General features: G+C 41.3%; 1 protein-coding gene and 1 long non-coding RNA gene across 8 annotated transcripts in view; one reads left to right on the top strand and one right to left on the bottom strand.

Moving 5' to 3' along the window:
• Positions 1-2,502, bottom strand: part of PSEN2 (presenilin 2) — a 39,102-nt gene extending 36,600 nt beyond the window's left edge. For 3 of the 7 annotated variants that reach the window (XR_011975449.1, XM_072647677.1, XM_072647683.1), the window contains exon 1: positions 2,411-2,499. The gene's annotated coding sequence lies outside the window, so the exon portion shown is untranslated. Of the gene's footprint in view, positions 1-2,031 lie in introns of all 7 variants that reach the window. The other 4 variants (XM_072647680.1, XM_072647682.1, XM_072647681.1 and 1 more) reach the window with 4 other exon arrangements.
• A 151-nt stretch (positions 2,503-2,653) lies between these two features.
• On the top strand, positions 2,654-19,898 carry LOC140529196 (uncharacterized). Its single transcript, XR_011975450.1, has 5 exons — positions 2,654-3,816; positions 7,349-7,539; positions 7,729-7,866; positions 12,851-14,104; positions 17,675-19,898. It is a non-coding gene; the product is annotated as an uncharacterized lncRNA (long non-coding RNA).
• Positions 19,899-20,658: the final 760 nt, after the last annotated feature.

Here is a 20,658-nt window from a genome sequence, read left to right on the forward strand (position 1 = left end):
AACTACATAGTCATAATAGCCCTGCATCTAATTATGGATATTCAACTCTTTGAAGATCTCTCAGCAAGACAACCTGGCAGAAGATAAAACTCTAGGCTGGGAGTAGGGATACCTAGGTTCCTCGGGCTGTCCATGCAACACAGAATTATCCATCAGTTTCACCACTTTAGAAAGTCTGTCTTTAGAGGAGCAGAAATACTGTGTTCACATGATTACAAATCACTCCACTCTCACTGAATCATGACATGCATTTCACAGAAAGGGAACTTGAGTCTTGTGTCAATAACATAATTTGTGCAGTGATTTTAAATCCTCCTTGAAACATCTAGCAGATGGAGACTGCCTGGGCACTCAACTCCCTAGAAAAAGGACGGGTTACGTGCATGAAAGATACTTCAAGGAGAGACAATAAAGTCAATCACCTGGGCTTCCTATTTCTGAAAAAAGTCTGCTCTCCAGGCTGGCTAGGCCCAAAGGATGAGGCTGCTCAGGGTCTTCATCTAAAAAGTAGGGATCACTGAATGGCAGGAAAGTGTCAATTAGTTTACATGTAAAAAGGGTAAACATTAGCATGGTATTGTGTAAGGGGGATCCCAGAGGATCAACACTCCCTATTCTGCTCAACCAGATTAAAATGTAATTGGGAAATATTTAACAAAGTAAACAAAGAGACAATAAAACACAGATAACATGACATTTTAAAACTAAGTCAATATGCAGCCTTAGAGATCTTTATGTGCTCTTTAGCGGTCCCCTTTCTATTCGAGTTTGACACCAATGGTAGACTGGACAGGGTCCCTGGAATCAAGAAAGCCTGCATTCAGATCTTTCCTCTGACAAAAACTAATTATGAGACATTGGACAAGTACCTTAATCTCTCAGTGTTTCCCAATCGATTCTCTAAGGCAGTCGGTGGCAGGGGTGGGGAAGGAAGAGAGGAAATCTGCCATCTGCATCAGTGGAAGGAATTTCTGCTCCAGGAGTTTCTCAAAGCCCATGTCTGAACATTGTGTGTGTTTGAATTTGTGGGTACAGTGGATTAATAGCATGACAGACTTATAGATGGAGGAGACTATGATGTAATCTAGGTTCAATTTCTTCATTTTACAGATGAAGAAACTGAGAACCTTTTAGTTAAGTGATATGCTCTGTGTAAGGTTTCATAGTATCAAAAATCCAGGGGCCATTTAGTCTAATCTCCTTGTTTTATAGATGAGATGGAAGCTAAGGGAAATTAAGTGACTTGCCCAAAGTCATACAGGTATTCAAGGGCACAATTTGAACTCAGGTCTTTTAACTCTAGAGCTGTCTAACCACAGGTCCTCTGATGTCAAACCTAGCACTCTTCCTACACTACCTTCTTCAGAACAAATCCAAGGGGCAACATTCCACCTAGCCAAAATGCTCCTTCTTACACAAATAGAGAATAAACCCCATCATGGCGGAAATCAAATCTACTTCCCTTTTCTCCACCACAATTTCTGGTACAATTTTAGGTACACAAAATGTACTCTACAACAGTATCGGCTTGAATACATAATCATTAGATGTTTTGCTAAAACGAATACACCTGAGGGGTGTTTCCAGTGCTATATGGATTATATGTATTTTAAAATAATAGATATTTTAAAACATGCATTTAAAAAAGTTTTTTGAAAGGGTTATAGAAAACAATGCCAAGTGAGAAAAGCAGAAGTGTCCTAAAAGCCCGTGCCCTGCAGGCTGGCACACGTATATCCATCGGCTCTGCACTCACAAGGGTCCTCAGTTGGATACTGGCGCTGCTTCGGATTGCTCTTCAGCGCCAGCTTTTCTGCGCTCCCTTGGCACTGCCCGGAGAGGCAGCAGGCCCAACTTGGCCAAGGCTGCAGGCCCGGGAGTGAAAAAGGGGAATCGTAAGGCGTGATTGAACAAACCCAACCTGCTTTCTTTACCAAGAGGAAACGGAAACCCTTCCTCAGGTCTTATGACAGTCTCATGCCCGGTCCCTTTAAACGCACGCACTCTGGTCCTACCCGGAGGAGTGCCCACCTGGCAGGGGGGCTTGGGGGATGCAGAGACCTGGGCCGGCTGCGCTCCGCTCATACCTGGGCTACGGGTGGGAGGTGGGCCTGGGCAGCCCTCCCCCGCCGCGCAAGGGCCCGGCGTTCACGCTCCGCGGCCCAGCGTGGGGGTGCAGGGCGAGGCCCCCGGCGGCCCCCTCTGCCTCTGCCCCAGGGCCGCAGGTAACGGGAAGTGACACAGGGCAGCCGCCGGGAGGCGCGCGCAGCCAGCGGAGCCCCCGAGCCCAGGGCCGAGCACGCGCAGGATCCCGGGGTGCCCGCTCCTCCTGAGGGCGGAGGGCGCAGGGGGGTGGGGAGGGGCGCGGGGCCGCCGCCGTCAGTGGTCCACTCCCCCAGCCCCCACTCACCTGCTCCCAGAGAAGCGCCCGGGCGGTGTTTACCTAACTCTCCGGGTAACGGAGCCAGCCCCAGCCCAGGGCCGAGGCACCGCCCCCGGCCCGGCCCGGCCCACCCCTCCCGGCAGGGGGAGCCCAGCTGCGCAGCTCCCATTGGCTGATCCCTAGGGCCCCGCCCAGAGACCGGGGGCGGGGTCATCCCTGTTGGTGGCCAATTGCAGCTGGAGGCGGGCCGAAGCCAGGCCAGGGGTCTGGAGGATGCCAGCTTGCTCCACGCTGTGGGTTACTGCGGGAGCCTCAGAAACTCGGGTGTAGGGGCAGCGCCAGCCTGCGCAGCTGGTGTCTGGGGCTCCTCAGCCGGTGCCATTGCAAGGCCCCTAGTTGGACCGAATCCCGGGGCAAGCAGGCGCTTAGCAAAGAGCCTAGCACATCGTAGGCGTTTAATACGAGATGATGTGCGGCTAGGTGGCACGGTGGATAGCGTGCCAGGCCTGCAGTCAGGAAGGGTGATCTTCAGGAACTCATATCCAGCCTCGGTCACTTACTGTGCCACCCTGGGCAAGTCAACTATTTCCTGCCCTCTTGGTCCACTCCTTCTTTCGGAGATGACTCCCAGCTACTCTGTATCTTGTGGTACCTAGTTACTTTTATGTTGCTTCCCCCCTTAGAATAAAAGATTCTTGAAGGCAGGGACCGTCGTGGGTTTTTGTTTTGTTTGTTTGTTTTGTTTTTTGCCATCTTTTGTATTCCCAGGACTAATCCTAGTATCTGGCACAGAGCAAACACTTCATAGAAGCTTGTTGACTGACTAAATGATTGATTGTACCATGTTTTCTCCTCCCATCCCTAAATTGGACTGTTAGATTTTTAAATCTGGCTGCCAATGTCAGCACATCAGTGTGATTCAGTGGAAAGAACGTGAACTGAGAATTCCGGAAAGATGGCTTCACCTCCCAGCTCCTCTGTTAACTAGCTTTGCAACTTTGGACAGATAACGTCATTTCTTTAAGTGTCAACTTCTCCATCTGTGTAAACAAGGAGACTAGATTGGATAATCTCCTTTCCAGCCTTAACTGCCTATGATACAATAATAGTAACTTAAATTTGTGTATCAGTTCAAGGTTTATACAGTGCTTTTTTTACAACAATCAAAAGAGATAGGGAGTGCAAAGAATAATCTCCATTTTACAGTTGAGGGAAATGAGGTTCATTTGTGTGAAATAATTTGCCCAAAGTTGCAACCAGTAAGTGCCAAAGCCAGAACTCTGGTCCAAACTTGATACTTTACCAGACTCTGTATTTTAGAAAAATCATTCCCTTATCTTCTGCTTGATCTTTATAGACCTCAGTTCCAGATTGCTAGAAGCAATGTCTACTTCGTGGAAGAGTTCATCTGGGACATATGAATTGCATACAAGGTAAATCAAGTCAACAAGCATTTATTGAGTTTTACTATGTGTCTGTCAGGCATTGTGTTATAAGAATTGTGAATACAGAAGCAAGAAAAATCAGACAATATTAGTAATAACAATAAGGCCAGATTATAATAAACTAACGAGATTGACTGTTGAACTAACCAGTACACTAATTAACACACAACAAAGACAGAATTTGTATCTCCAAACTAGTTTTGTCTTTCATGTTGCCATCATCAGAGTTGTCCCTATATTGTAGCAATACTACCAACTTAGACGCCTGCTTTTGTAATAACCAGAACAGTTTTGGGTCTCATGAAAATTTGCATTACAACTTGAAAAAGATACCTCTTTTATTTCGACCTCAACTGATATGACTCAGCTTAGATCTACCTTGTTCTCTAGCCTTGGTGCTGAATAATTTTTGGCTTTTTTCTCAAGTTCAAATCTACCCTCAGAGAATATAAATATACTACCTCTGAGAGGAGGTGAAAGACAGCAGCTTTGAAGGCAACTTAATTTAGCATTAAAATTGACTGATATCTGAAGGAAGATGCTATCTACTTCCAGAGAAAGAAGTGATAAATAGAAGTATGCATAGTATGGTTTTACATACATACATACACACACATATATTTGTGTCAAATGGTGTGGGATGGGGAGCAAAGGGAGGACGACAGTTTGGAACTTAACATGTAAAAAAAATTTAATTAAATAAATAAAACAATTACTGATATCTTTTTAAAAATCCAGTCAATAAACTTATTAAGTGCCTACTATGTGCCAGGTACTATGCTAGGCCATGGAATACAAAGAAAGGCAAAAGACACTCCCTGCTTTCAAGAAGCTCACATTCTAATAAGAGACAACATGCAAACAACTATGTACAGACAATCCATATGCAGGATACGTTGGAAATAATTAAACGCTATCTTCATTTCCTAATATATCTCCCTTCCCCTACCAAGATAGCTTTACCTCGTTACAAGGAATAAAAAGGAAAGAGGAAAGGAAAGAGGTTCAGTTTCATAGTATATACAAGGTTCACTACGTGTGCTAACAAAAGAGGGCCAAGCATCTTAGATAATTACACAACGTTTGGTTTTGGCTTGTTGTTCTTTCATTTACACTGTTGTTGTCTCCGTATATATTATCTTCCTGGTTCTTCTTACTTCATTTTGCATCAGCTCATATAAATCTTCTCATGCTTCTCCATTTTCTTTGTAGTCATCATTTCTTATGGCATAGTAATATGCCATTCTACTCATGTAGCTATTACCCAATTGATGGGCATCTACTTTATTATTCTGACACTTTTTCTATTATTTTGTAGGTTTATGGTTTTTTACGTATTCCTTAAGGAAAATTTTTCATCTCTTTTATATCCTTAGCATTGTAAGCAGTACCTTGCAGGGGCTTAGTTATCATTAATTATTAAATTGCTTTCTCAAGATGTATAAAATAAACATATTGTATATGGTGAGGAACTCAGTTTAACATAGTCTGAGAATACGGGTCCCCTGTTACTGATTTCTAGATAACAATATTTTGTATGGTATGTTTACAAATCCTGAAATATCCTTACCTATGAAGATGAAAAATGGAAGTGATCCATAGGCTAATGGAGAGATATAGTCAGCAGCAATCACTCAGTAGCAGCATATTTGTGAAAATGACTCATATGCAAGAAGTAGCCCAAGCATGCTGTTTTTTTTTGTTCTGAACCCATGATTTCATTTGATACTGGGAACTCCCAGCAAGGAAACTCCCTTTACCAACGCAGGTCAGTGCCTGCTCTGGAATATATAGACTTTAAAACATAAGGGAAATCTCCTAGGAAAAATGTATGATCAAAAAAAGGCCTGAGCTGGTCATGAAGGAAGAGAGAAAAATATTAGACAGCCTGAGTTCTTTACTGGCATCCATGGAACATAGTAAGACTTAAGTAAGACTTAGAGGAACATCTCCAAAGGATCAGGTTGATGTTCTCCGGAGGATGAAATCCATAAGAATTGCACAGGATGAGAAAGTACAGATGACTGCAATCTGCATTACTGGAGGCAGTGTCCATATTAAGGATAGCTTAAAACTGAACAAAGATTTTTGGAATATGCTGTATAGAATATAAATGCTGGCTCACAGATTCGGTGAAACTTTGAAATAAGTTAGAAAGAAGACAGATTAGGAGGATTCAGGTAAGTGATCATACTACTGACTTTATTATTTAATTTTTAGAAAGAATTATCTTAAAATATTTCTTAAAAACACAAGACTGAGGCTGATAAAATTTGGCTCCTGATTTACCAACAGAGATATTTCAGGGACATCTAGTGGATACTGGTGGTAATTTCTTCTGTGAGTCCTACCATGTATAGTATCACAGGACTCTAGCTTCTTAGGGAGTGGGACCTTCAATTTACCCAAACCTGCAATAGAGATAATAATACCTGCTGAAGGTCATCTTGAGAAATAATAAATACTTGCATTTTTAAAGTCCAAAGATAATAGAAAGAGCAATATTGATATATCATGCAGTGAAATACTGTGAATAAAATTATAAAATACAGGTGAACCTGTACATTCTTGAGTAGTTTAATTCATAGGGAGTGTCAGTCAACAAAAGGGATGGATTTTGCCGTTTTTTTTTTTTTTTTTTTTTAGAATCCAGCCAAAGTTGATAAAAGAGTGAGGATGTGAATTCATAGGATCATAAATTTAAAGCTATAAGGGACCTTAAAGGTCATCTAGTCCAATACTTTTCATTTTACGGATAAGGAAACTGAGGCCTAGGGAGATTAAATGACTTTTCCTAAGCCACATGACCAGTAAGTGACAGAAGTAGGATGCAAACCGAGGTCTTCTGAATCTAGGGCCTAGTGCAAAACCAGGTATAGTAGACCCTTAATAAATACTTGTTGATTGATTGTGATTCCTATCAGCATTTAATCGTTCAGCTTAATTGTCATTGTTAAGTCATTTCAGTAGAGTCCAATTCTTTGTGACCCCATTTGGGGTTTTCTTGGCTAAGATACTGGAGTGGTTTGCCATTTCGTTCCCCAGCTCATTTTACAGATGAAGAAACTGAGGGAAACAGGATTAAGTGACTTGCCCTGGATCACACAACTAGTCAGAGGTCAGATTTGAACTCAGGAAGATGAGTCTTTCTGACTCTAGATCCAGCGCTCTATCCACTGTGTCAGCTAACTGCTGCTCTTCTTATTAATAGTAACATTTATATAACCCTTTAAGATTTACTAAATACTTTACTCACATTCTCTCACGTGAGCCTCACAACAACTTTATGAGGTAGCTTCTAGTGGTATTCTTGTTTCTGGTTCAAAGATGAAAAGACTGAGGCACAGAGAAGTTAAGTGATTTTACCATGGTCTCTCGTTTAGTATCAGAAATGGAATTTGAACCCCAGGTTTCCTGAGTCCAACTCTCACGCCACCTTTATATGACTTCATAAAATCATAGTGTATTAGAGTTGGAAGAAATCTAAGCAATCACTTAATCTATTCTCTTCATCCTACAGATGACCTCACCGGAGCCCAAAGAAGTTACCGGAGTCATTCAAAGTCTTAACTCCTCTGCCTCTCAGTTCCTTCATCTGTAAAATGACAGGAGTGCACTAGATGATACTGAAGATACTTTCCAGTTCACGACACTATGATCTTTGGAAGGAGATGGTGATTTTGAACCTATATATCAAAATGTAACTAGTAGGTACGCCAAAGAAGAAGATGAATTAACAGCACCATAGACCTTTTGCAGCCATTCTCAGATATTTAGTTTGGGAACTACTGGAGGAGTAGGGAAGATATTCGCCTTGAATGTTGCTTTCTTTTTTCTTTCTTTCATTCATTTATTTATTGTGTTCATCTTATTCATTCTGTTTTTTATTTATTCCCCCAGGGTTCTTCTTAGATCAGTATCAGGCAAAAGAATGTGCCTTTCCCTCAAGAATGGCCTTCAGTGCTACGAGGACAGGACCTCACTTTTGCCTATCTCCTGTTTGGATGGAGAGTTTGAAGCCTTAGCCAGGGCCAAGAGGTAAGGATGCACTATAATCTGGTGTGGCCTCCACCTGCCCTTGCAGTCTTGTTCCATATTATTTGGGGCAGTTTCCTCATCTGAGAGTTCTCTGTATCAGTGAAATCACAGGTCCAGTCCCTCCCTACACTTATCCCTCTCCAGTCATCCTGGTCTATATCTTGCCACTGGACCAAGATGACTTTGGAGGGGAAAGTGAGGCTGGGAACCTTACCCAGCCCTCCCTCACTTAAAGCCAAATCCAACTGCAAGTCATGGCATCATCTTCCTGGTCCTCTTTGAGAACAAAGGACAAACACCAACTACAATCCTGCCATCACCTTTTCAGTCTAACTATTCCCTGAGTACAATACTCTGTCTCCAGGTTTTTTTTTACCTGCTGGTCTTCCCCCCAGCCCTTCCAGATCTGAAATGCATTCTCTCCTCAACCCAGCCCCTACCCCACCCTCACAGTATTTAGAATCCCTAATTTCCTTCAGCTAGGTGGCACAGTGGATAGAGCACTAGGCCTGCAATCAGGAAGACCCATCTTCATGACTTCACTTACTAAGTGTGTGACCCTGGGTAAGTCACTTAACCCTCTTTGCCTCAATTTCCTCATCTGTAAAATAAACTGGAGAAGGAAATGGCAAACCACTCCAGTATCTTTGCCAAGAAAACCCCAAATGAGGTCATGGAGAGTCAGACATGACTGAAATGAATACTTTTGTCCCATGCAAATAGTACTGGAGGCTCAGAACTGTGCCACTCATATTTGTATGTGCTAGGGTTTGATCACTGCAGCACTCATGATGCTGTTATTGTTTCAGGGAGACCCACTGCCTGCAACCTCTCCAAAGAAGCACACAAACAGTGATTTCCTGCTCCTGCTTTGCCCTAGGGTACACCTCCTGATTACCCAACATGGAGTTATCTCCAATGACCTGCACTTGCTAATGCTTCCTTTGTACACGGAATTTGATCCCAGAATTCACACTGGGATGTCCTTCCTCTTCTTACTCTAAATGTGAATCCACTCTGGGAGTCCATATTTATATACTTTTCCTCCCTCATATTCATTTGCCACTATTTTTCTATTACCCTACATTATGGGCAACTGAGAAGGTGGTGTGGTATAATGGATAGGATACTTATCTCTAGATCTGAAGTGAGGAAGACCTGGGTTCTAATTCCACCTCAGACACTGATTAGCTAGGTGACTCTAGGTGCCTTCTCTGGACCTCAGGTTTCTTATGTATAAAAGGAAGGGATTGGGCTTGATTGTCTTTGAAGTCTCTGATAGCTCTCAAGCCCCACTTCAGTCTCTCTGGCCCATTTCCTTCCATGTAATTCACTCCCTTAGAATTCTCATGGTATGCCACAAACACACCCAAATCCCACTACATTCTTTCCATCATAGCTCCATGCTCATCAACAACACACCCAGGGGTTGGATCTTGCTGCCACATTAAACCATGATCAGAGCTGTCAAGGGCATGTCTTGACACTGTTGTGGTTTGGTTTGATTTTTAAGTAGCTCAGGTGGTTATATAAAGCGCTGGCTCTGGAGTCAGAGGCACTGAATTCAAATTCAGGCTCTGCTGCTTACTATTGCCTGTGTGATCTTGGGTGGGTAACCCTTTCTGGGCTTGCCTATAAGATGAAGTGGTTTGATTAGATGCCGCAGATATCCTTTCCAGCTCTCAACCTCTGCTGCTGTTACCCTAACGATTGTGGACAATCCAGAGCTCTTCTCCATAGCTTGATGCCCTCTCTCAGGAATTTCCCTGATCTCAGCTCTCCCTTCCCCTTGGTATCCTCAAACTCCCAAAGTCTCAGCAGCTGTTCCAGCTGTTGACCCTATATTGTCACTCTCTTACTTCCTCTCACCTATATAAGCATTAATTTTTTTTTCAATTTTTCTGATTTCACAATTTCCCTAAAAGCTCCAGGCTTCCTCACATTTTTGCCCCCTTACTTATATGCACCCCTCCCCTCTAGAGATAAAACAGAACTCCTGTCTACATCTGTTTCATGGGATGTAACTGTGACAGATTATATCTCTGGAAATAAACTTTTTCAATGACCCACTGAATAGTAACATCAAATGAGACAGTGAAAAGGGATCATTTGTTGACCTGGGATATTAAACAGGGGCATGGAGGATATTCTGGGGAGAGTCCCAATATATGGATTCTCTATATTTTCCCAGGGCATTATTCTTATATAGAGGCTACTAAGTGGTATATTGGATTGAGTACTAGACTTGAGTCAGAAGACCTGAATTTGAATCCTACCTCACATTCACTAGGTTTATGATCCTAGACAAGTCCCTTGGCCTCAGTTTTCTCATCAGAAAAATGGGGATAATAATAGCATTTACCTATCTGGGATGTGGTGAGGATATATTGTAATATGCTTTGCAAATCTTAAAATGCTATTTAAATGTTAGTTATTATTGCTTTGGATTTTAGAATATCATGAAAAAACTACCCAGATTTAACAATACATAATACAAAAGCAAAGTGGCTGATGAACTCATATCATACAGATTATGTCATGAAGTTGGATGAGTAGCCCACTGAGATAGTTCATTCATATGCATATTTGGGATAGGTACTATGGATGGACAGTGATTTAGGTCCACAGTTGAGCGTCATTATTGTTCAATTGTTTTAGTTGTGTCTGATTTTTTGTGACCCTATATGGGGTCTTCTTGGCAGAGACACTGGAGTGGTTTGCCATTTCCTTCTCCAACTCATTTTATAGATGAGGAAATGGTGGCAAATATGGTAAAGTGACTTATCCACACCTGGTCACACACCAGGCCTAGCACTCTATATACACTGCACCACCAAGCTGCCTTCCCAAGTTGAATAGTAGGGGGAAGTTGCGCTGAATGGAAGCTGGAAAACTGAGTACCATTTCCATCCATTCTGAGCTGCTCATTGCTGCAAAGTCCATTTTAAATAATAATAATTAGCCTTTATTTAGCACTTTAAGATTTGCAAAGCACTCTATATTCTACCCTCATCCTGGGAGACATATAGATGAGGAAACTGAGGCAAACAGGAGTAAAATGACTTCCCAGGGTCACACATCTGGTGAGAATCCCAGGCAAGACTTAAATTCATATTTCCTTAACTCCAAGTGAAGAACTTGACCATTGCTATCAAGGAGTTAATTGTCTGCCTGATAGCAATATTTCTCCTAGTGGTGCTGTATGTTTGTTGGGTATATTACCACAATCTCAGAAGAGATTACAGGTAACTCAAAGGAAAACAGAGAAACACATGTTGGGTACAAGCAGGTTGTATGCAGTGTATTATCAAAATGAAAAGTACAACAAGGATGAAGAAGGAGGTGGATTAGTCCTATTTCAAGAAAGAGAGGCATTTAACAGAAAATCCTGGAGCTACTTTGGCACCCGAGAGATAGAAAAACAACCAAAGCAAGGCCTCGGTGTATTGAGTGGTCCTTCTATCAAAGGACTCAGACAAGAATCACATAGAATACAAAAGCTTGAAGGAAGCAGCCACACTAACGATATAAGAAATCCATACAGTATCAAAGACTTGGGTGGTTGTTTGTCTTTTAACCAAGACCATCATAAACTTTGTACAATCATAAATTTAGAATTGGGGACATCCTGGTGGTGCAATAGATTGAGCATTGAGACTTGAGTCAGGAAGACCTAAGTTCAAATCCAGGCTCATTTATTAGTTGCATGACCCTGAGCAAGTCACTGAAACCTATTTGCCTCAGTTTTCCCATCTGTAAAATAAGCTGGAGAAGGAAGTGGCAAACCCATTCCAGTATCTTTGCCAAGGAAACCCCAAATGGAGTCATGAAGAATCAGGCATGACTGAAAGACTGAACAGTAACAACTGAATTAGAACTAGAAGGGACATTTAGGACCTAAGAGGTTAAGTGACTTTGCCAAGGTAACATGGGTAGCAGGCAATAATAATGATGATAATAGTTCGCATTTATAGCACTTTCAGTTTTGCAAAAGACTTTACATATACTATTTCATAGATCCCCACAACAACCCGGTGCTATTATTGTCCTTATTTTACAGATGTCCTTATTTTACAGATGATTTTACAGCCTAAGTGACTTGCCCAGAGTGATACAGGAGACAAGGGCAGGTCTTTGTGATTTCATGTCCACCACTTCCTTCACTGAGTCATCTAGCTGCTGAAATAGCAGAGCTTGAATTCAAACTCAAGTCTTCTGGTTCCAATATTCAGTGCTCTTTTGAATAGAAACACCTGAACCTATGGCCAAATGGATAGAGGTCTGGCCTTGGAGTAGGGGACACCTAGGTTCAAGTCCAAGCTGTGATGCAGATTCATGTGGTTAGAAAACACAGGTTTATGTTCAGAAAAAATGGTTGCTATGAAACTTGAGTAAAATGACCACATCATTATTTCTTTAGAGTTTTTCCAAGATATGGATATACCTGGAGTTACACACATATCCAAAGTAGCTAGGTAGCATAGTGGATAGAGCCTTGGAGTGGGAGTTAGGAAGACCTGAGTTCAAATCCTGATCCAGTTACTTTTTTTATTACCTATGTGACTCTGAGCAACTCTCTCAGCCTCAATTTCCTCATCGTTAAATAAGAATAATAATAGCTGCCTCAAAGTGCTGTTGTGAGGATTAATATATATATACATAAAGTACCTTGCAAACCTTAAAGAGCTATATAAATTCTAGTTATTAGTATTATACCCCTCAAGTTCTGTGTAATATTTTAATGAAAAGCAGTAAAAAAAAAAACCCCGATATGCTTATTAGCAGCACTAACAATAGTCATATCACTATAGGGCAGTGAGCTAAGAGTCAAGAAGCCCTGGGTTCAAATTCTACTTGTTATACTTATTGTCTCTGATACTATGTGAATTTTTTATACCACTGTGACTGATTCCCTCAATGGTTCAGGTCAAAGCTCCTTCAGCTTTTTCCATTCTGTGTGATTCTCATCTGTGTCCTCTGCTAGAGGGACCACCCAACACACGAAGACCTTGCTCTGGTTGTTGCAACAGAGTGATACAGGAGACAAGGACAGGTCTTTGTGATATCATGTCCACCACTGTCTTCCCCGAGTCATCTCGCTGCTGAAATAGCACAGCTCGAATTCAAACTCAACTCCTGTGAGGGTGCCAAGGCTGCTGTGAGTAAGTTACTTCTCTTCTGAGTCTCAGTTTTCTCATCTGTAAAATGGGGATAACAGCACCTGATGCACTTATTTCACAGGTTGTTGAGGGGTCCAAATGAAATAATGGATATTAAGTGAGTTGCGACCTTTAATGGACTCTGTAAATGCCAGCTTATTATTGTTATTATCCTAATTTCACCAGGGCCTGTGGACTAGTGGGTTGCTGCTTTAAATTACTATCCTTGGACCTAGTCTGCTAATTTTAGAAAATGAAAGCAAAAAACGGCACCTTTTCAGCCGAACAGCCATCCAGTTAACAAATGAAGCTGGTTCCTGATCACAAGGAATCTGTCACTCCTCTTCCTAGGAGCAGCCTTCTTTCTTTAAAAACCTCCAACTGCTAACTAGAAGAATGCTACCACCAGCAAATTCATGGGCAAGGCCTCTGCCTGAAGGTATCAATATTTCATCCAAGACCAGAGTGACTAGACCTCTGGGAACTGAAGACTGAATCATCTCCATACCCAGATAGCATTGTTGAGTAAGGAGTCTGTGAAATACTACAAATACATTAAGTACTCTTGAAACTTCTCTTTAGTCACAGAGATCTGCAGCTGGTCCAAAAAGCTGGCCTGTAGATATGAGAAACCACAGGTCAGTGGGTGCTACGTTTATACATAATACATATGCCACAAGTCAGAGCTTCCTGAGTCAACCTGGAAGAACGTCAACAAAATGAAAAGCTTACTTTTTTAAGATGGACAGCTCTGAAAACCAAGCATAGTATTTATTAAATAGGCTTTCTTGAAATGGAAATGTATTGCTGTATATTTTGAATCCTCTCATGTTCTGCTGTGCATATGGCAATGCTTTTTTCTTTTCTATTTAAGTTTTAATATTTAAGTTTATAATATGTTTCTTTTTCTTTTCTTAGTGTGTATTTAAGTTTAAATGTTTTTTGAAAAGTTTCCTTTTTTACTTTGTTCTCTAAGGGTATTTCTTTGTTGAGGAAAGTTGCCTCAAGGGACTGAGTCACTCACAGCTGGGGTGATTTGAAGACTTCTCAACCCACAAACACCAAAAACAACTTATAAGGTCAGTAGGAAAGGTCTGTGGGACATGGGTGAGAGAGGAGCAGTGTCTGGCCCCAGCCCCAGGGCATTGTCATCAGTAGAGGCAGTGACTTCTTTCCAGAGCTCTCAGCCTACAATTGGTGGGGGCATTGAGCAGCTGATCAGAGAGGGCTTGCAGGGATCCCTTTGCTGGCATTGAGGAAGGATTCTCTTGCTTTGCCTATGCTTCAATCTGGGTTGCAATCCTGGGTGGCAGTACCAGGGTGAGGAGGAGCACTGGTGTGGAGGAGCTTGTGGCGGCAATAGAGAGGGAATCCTCCTCACAGTTCCAAGGCAGAAAAAAGTACTTTTGGTCACTCATAGACCAGAGCAGAGACCAGGAGAAGAGTAAAAATCTCTCCTTTGATCATAAAACCTTGAGAGAACTAAAAATTTACAGGTCCCTAGAAATATCTCTGAAAATAGCTGCACAAAACCCCTGAAGGCTGGGGCAGTACACTTTCCACACTGGAAATAGAGACCTACTTTAACAAAAAGCTAAAAAGTCAATAATTGGTTGAGAAAATGAACAAACAATAGAAAAAAATCAGACTATAGAATTTTGCTTTGGTGACAAGGAAGATCAAAACACACAGCCAGAAGAAGACAACAGAGTCAAAACTCCTACATCTAAAGCCTCCAAGAAAAATATGAATTGGTCACAGGCCATGGAAGAGCTCGAAAAGGATTTTGAAAATCAAGTAAGAGAAATGGAGGAAAAATTGGGATGAGAAAGAAGAGTGATGCAAGAAAATAATGAAAAATGAGTCAACAGTTTGCTAAAGAGACCCCCCCCAAAAAAACAAGAAAATAACACCTTAAAAAAAATAGACTAACCTGAATGGCAAAGAGATCCAAAAAGCCAATGAGGAGAAGAATGCCTAAAAAAGCATAATTGGCCAAATGGAAAAGGAGGTCCAAAAGCTCGCTGAAGAAAATAATTTCTTAAAAATTAGAATGGAAGCTAATGATTTTATGAGAAATCAAAAAAATTATAAAATAAAACCAAAAGAATGAAAAAATAGAAGACAATGTGAAATATCTCATTGGAAAAACAGTTCACCTGATAAATAGATCCAGGAGAGATAATTTTTAAATTATTGGACTACCTGAAAGCTATGATCAAAAAAAGAGTCTAGATATTATCTTTCAAGGAATTATCAAGGAAAACTGCCCTGATATTCTAGAACCAGAGGGGATATTGAAAAAATCCACCAATCACCTCCTGAAAGAGATCCCAAAAGGAAAACTTCTAGGAATATTGTAACCAAATTTCAGAGTTCCCAGGTCAAGGAAAAAATATTGCAATCAGCCAGAAAGAAGCAATTCAAGTATGGTGGAAACACAATCAGCATAACACAAGATTTAGCAGCTTCTACACTAAGGGATCAGAGAACTTGGAATATTATATTCCAGAGGTCAAAGGAGCTAGGCTTAAAACCAAAAATCACCTACCCAGCAAAACTGAGTATAATACTTCAGAGAAAAAAATAGACATCCAATGAAATAAAGGATTTTCAAGCATTTTTGATGAGAAAAACCAGAGCTGAATAGAAAATTTGACTTTTAAATAAAAGAGTCAAGAGACGCATGAAAAGTTAAACAGGAAAGAGAAATCATAAGGAACTTATTAAAGCTGAATAGTTTACATTCCTATGTGGAAAGGTGATATTTGTAACTGATGAGACCTTTCTCAGTATTAGGGTAGTTGGAAGGAATATATATGTGAATATGTATATATATAGACTGAGGGCACAGGGTGATTGGAATATGAAGGGATAATATTTAAAAAATAAAATTAAGGGGTGAGAGAGAGAGGAATGTACTGGGAGAAAGAGACAGGGAGAGGTAGAATAGGTTAAATTATCTTATGTAAGACAGGCAAGAAGAAATTTTTACAGTGGATGTGAAGAGGGAGGAGGTGAGAGAGAATGAGTGAACTTTACTGTCATTGGATTTGGCTTAAGGAGAGAATAACACACACACTCAATTGGGTAGGAAAATCTATCTTACCCTACAGGAAAGTGGGGGGGGGGGGAAGAGGAGATAAGGGGAGGAGATGATAGAAGGGAGGGCAAATAGGAGGAGGAAGTAATCAGAAGCAAATTCTTTTGAGGAGAGACAGGGCCAAAGGAGAGAACAGAAGAAAGAGGTAGTGGGATAGGATAGAAGGAAATTTAGTTAGTCTTTCACAACATGACTGTTATGGAAGTGTTTTGTATGACTACATGTATAACCTATATCAAATTGCTTGCCTTCTCAATGAGGGTGGGTGGGAAGAGAGGAGGGGACAAAATGTGGAACTCATAGTTTTAAAAAATTGTTTTTACATGCAGCTGGGAAATAAGATATACAGGCAATGGGGTATAAAAATCTATCTTGCCCTACAAGAATATAGAGGGGAAGAGGATGAGAGAAGACAGGGTTATGATAGACAGGAGGGCAGATTGGTGGAAGGGGTAATTGGAATGCGTAATGTCTTGGGGTGGGTGGAGGGGAGAGATGGGGAGAAAATTTGGAACTCAAAATCTTGTGGAAGTGAATGTGGAAAACTAAAAATAAATTAATTAATAAAAAATTTGAAACAAAAAACCCAAATGCATGCTCCTAAGGGCAAAAATTACCCTCTTATCCACATATATCCCACATAAAACAAAATGCCTAAATATTTTATTCCATTTCTTTTTGTTCCAATTCTGTGATTTTATTGATATAAATAACTCCTGTTGACTAAACTCTTTCTACTAATGCTTCTTTGAGTGTTCTTATAGTGCCCTGGGACAGTGAGAGATTAAGTGATTTGCCCAGAATTTTCTGGGATGTTAGTTTTCCTGACACTTACCAAACCTCTACCACAAGAGAATATCTCTCATCTGTAATATAGTAGTTGTTTAGTACGTTTGCTGAATTAGAATCATTGATTTAGAGGGAGTTTAGAGGTTATCTATTCCAACCCTGCCCTCCCCCTATTCACCTACTCTCCCTCCTTCCCTCTTTCTTTCTCTGCCCCCTCCCTCTTTCTCCCCCCTCTTACACACACACACACACACACACACACACACACACACACACACACACACAGTTGGCTATGGGCAGTGAATAAAGATTTGAGCCTGGAGTCAAAAAAAGCTGAGGTCAAATCCAGTCTCAGGTATTTATTAGCTGTGGGGCCTTGGACAAGTTGCTTAACTAAAACAAGTCTACCTCAGTTTTTTCATCTGCAAAATGGAGATAATAATAGCACTTACCTTCCAGGTTGTTGTGAGAATAAAATAATATTTATAAAATACTTTGTAGACCTTAAAGTGCTATATAAGTTCTATCTACTATTATTATTATGCATTAAGAAACTGAATCTTAGAGAAGTCAAGGAAACTTGCCCAAGTTTACTTAGGTAGTAAGTAGTAGGGCTTGAAGGAGCCCAAGTCCACCAATCCCAAATCCAGGGCTCTTTTCACTGGAGTATACTGCCTTCTAGGCTATTTATTTATAATATTTATTTCTTTGACATAACAGTTTCCTCATGTGAATATACCATTTGTTTCTCCCATAGGAAGTGGGGCAGAGCCAAGATGGCGGAGTGAGAGCTAGTACCCACCTAAGCTCTACAACAAACTCCTTCAGATACCTTTAAAAAGAGAATCTGAACAAATTTTAGAGTGACAAAGTACAGTAGAAGTCAGAGTGTGGCAGATTTCCAACCCAGAATAGCCTAGAAGGTCAATGGGAAGGATCTGTTGCATGGGGCTGGAAGAGTGTACAGCACACAGGCTGTACCAGCACCACAGACCCCACCATAACAAAGCCAAGCAGGAAGCCCTGGATGGTCTGAAGCAGCAGCAGTGCAAATTCTCAAACACATCAGCTCAGCATAGGAGTCTAGTGAAAGTGAGCAAGAGAGAACCCCAGAACACCAGGTAACTGCAGCAGCTGCCCCTGAGACAATCAGCACCCAAATTAAATGTCCGTAAATCACCTACTTGAACTTCTGGGAGCCAAGATGATGGAGTTATCAGTAAATGCTATCCACCTCCCCTTGCTGAATTTGAAAAACCCAGAGAATATTTCCCTGGGAGACATTCTGGAACAGTAGGATCAACTGAAGGGGTAAGCAGTCTCTTAGCCTGTGAGGCTAAGAAAATCACAAAGAGGGGTCCCTCTTGCTGTGGCTGAAGGGGACCAGTGCAGGACAGGAGCTGTCCCAGACAGTACCAGCTCAGTGAACTCTTCCCCAAGAGATTCTGAGCCCCAGGGGGGGTGGAGCCCATAATCACCAACACCAGGACCCCAGGTGTGCCTTAGCACAGCCAGGGGAATTGGGAAGACACTAGCACAGATGGGGTTCACCAACCGCTGAGCTTGTCTATGCTCTAGCTCAGCAGAGGAGACCTTCTGTGACCAGACCACCCCTCCCCCACACTTAACTCAGCTAGCTCCAGGATAACTCTGGGGAAACTCAGAAAGCCTTCACCTGGCCTCTGCTTTGGCATACCAGCCAGCTCAGCGGAAAGAACCAGAGGCCACAATACACAAAATCTCAAGTTCTAAGCACAAGAACAGTGGGACAGAGCCCCCTGTGACCCAGAAGCAGAGATCCACTGTAAAAGCCAGGAAAAAGTTGATCATCATGAGCAAGAAGCAAACCAGAAAAGAAAAGACCATAGGATCTTTTTATGGGGACAAGGACCAAAACACGAATACCAAAGAGGTCAGCATTGAGACTGTACCCCCATCTGAAACTTCAGAAGGGAATATGAACTGGTCTGAAGCCCAAAGAACATTCTTGGAAGAACTCCAAAAGGATTCTAAAAGCCAAATTAGAGAAGTAGAAGAAAAACTGGCCAAGGATTTTAACAATATGAAAAAAGAATTCACTGAAGAGAACAGCTCCTTAAAAAGGAAAATTGGACAAATAGAAAAGGAAGTACAAAATCTAACTGGGGAAAATAACTCCTTAAAAGGAACAGTTGAGCCAGTGGAAAAGGAGATATAAAAGTTAACTGAAGAAAACAATCTATTAAAAATTAGAATTGGGCAAGTAGAAGCTAATGACTCTATAAGGCATCAAGAATCAGTCAAATGGAATCTAAAGAATGAAAAAATAGAAAATGTTTCTCCCATAGACCCCAGGGGTAATGCATACACATTATACTGTATAGAATAGAACAATTAATGATGGAAGCCTGGGGTTGGGGGTTGGGGGAATTGAAAGGGAGAAGTTGAAATGTGAAGAGAGGATTGAGGGAATAGTGACCAGCCAGTGGAAGGTGGTGCCTTCTTTCTCTTTGGCTACTTTGGAAGGGCTTGGTCAGTTGCTTCATAAAGAAAGCATGAGACTATGTGTTTGCTCTGGTGGTACAAAAAAGTGAAACAGTCTCTGTCTCAAGGAACTCATATTCTATTGGACAATGGAAAGCTATCCCCTGCAAGATAATTGAAGGATAGGGAAACTTGCCAGTCTGTAACATGGCCCCAGAGAGTGGTGGTGGCCTACAAACATAATATATCACAACTGCCTTTTGCTCATTGGGAGATTAATTGAAATAGGGAGAAAGGAGGTTCAGCCAAATGAACTCTAAGAAGAGAGAGAGAGAAGTGAGTAGTCTGCTGGAGCCAGTTCAAACCAGCTCCCAAGAGCACATAGTTAAATTTTCAGCATGAGCATTTATACCTTAGAAATCAAACACTAGCAATCAGGGCTTAATTTATTGTTTTACTGATTTCTAGACTTAAGAAAGTGATGGAGAAAATGTTAATAATAAAGAATACATTTGAAAGTGTGTCACCTGTATTTTTTTTCTGGTGAGCCAATTTTAAAATATTTTCCCACACATCCCTGGATAGATAGAGTATTGATTAAGTGTTTATTATACCCAAGCACTATGCTTAGTGCTGGGGATACAAATCCAAGCAATTTAGTCAGTCTCTGCCCTCAATGAGCTTATAGTCTGATAGGGGAAGACAATATATAAGGGAGATCTGGAAAGGGAGGAATGTATGATGTAGAGATGGCTCTGATGGAGGTATCATTTGGGTAAGATAAAGTGGAAGTTCACTTAAGGTGAAAGCTCACTTGCCCAGTAACCCAGGGGTAGAGTCCAAAGTTCTGCCTTGGGGACAGATGAGGATGATGGCCTGGGTGCAGGCACCAAGTTATACAATTTTGACTCTCTAGGCTTAGTACAGTGTTTGGTGAATAAAAAATGCACTTAATATACAATTTAAAAAGTTCATTCCAGCATAACATTCTCATTTACCTGTTAGGATATCTGAATTCTACCATTCCTTTGGTAGGTTCATTCCTTTGGCATGAGGCAAGCATCCCTTGCTATATATAGCATTGGAAGAGTAAGACATTAAAACCTATATTCTACTGTAAGCACCTTATTTTAGATTAATTGATCAGATCATTTCCACCCCAGCTAGTGAGAAGGCAATATGGCATAACAGAAGACCCAGTGGATTGGGAGTTAGTTGAGCATCAGTCCTGGTTCTGTCACTCCTCACCTGAGGGAAATGTCTTACCTTCTCTGAACT

This window comes from Notamacropus eugenii, chromosome 2 (genome assembly GCF_028372415.1).
Source record: "Notamacropus eugenii isolate mMacEug1 chromosome 2, mMacEug1.pri_v2, whole genome shotgun sequence".
In the NCBI taxonomy this organism is placed as follows: Eukaryota; Metazoa; Chordata; class Mammalia; order Diprotodontia; family Macropodidae; genus Notamacropus; species Notamacropus eugenii.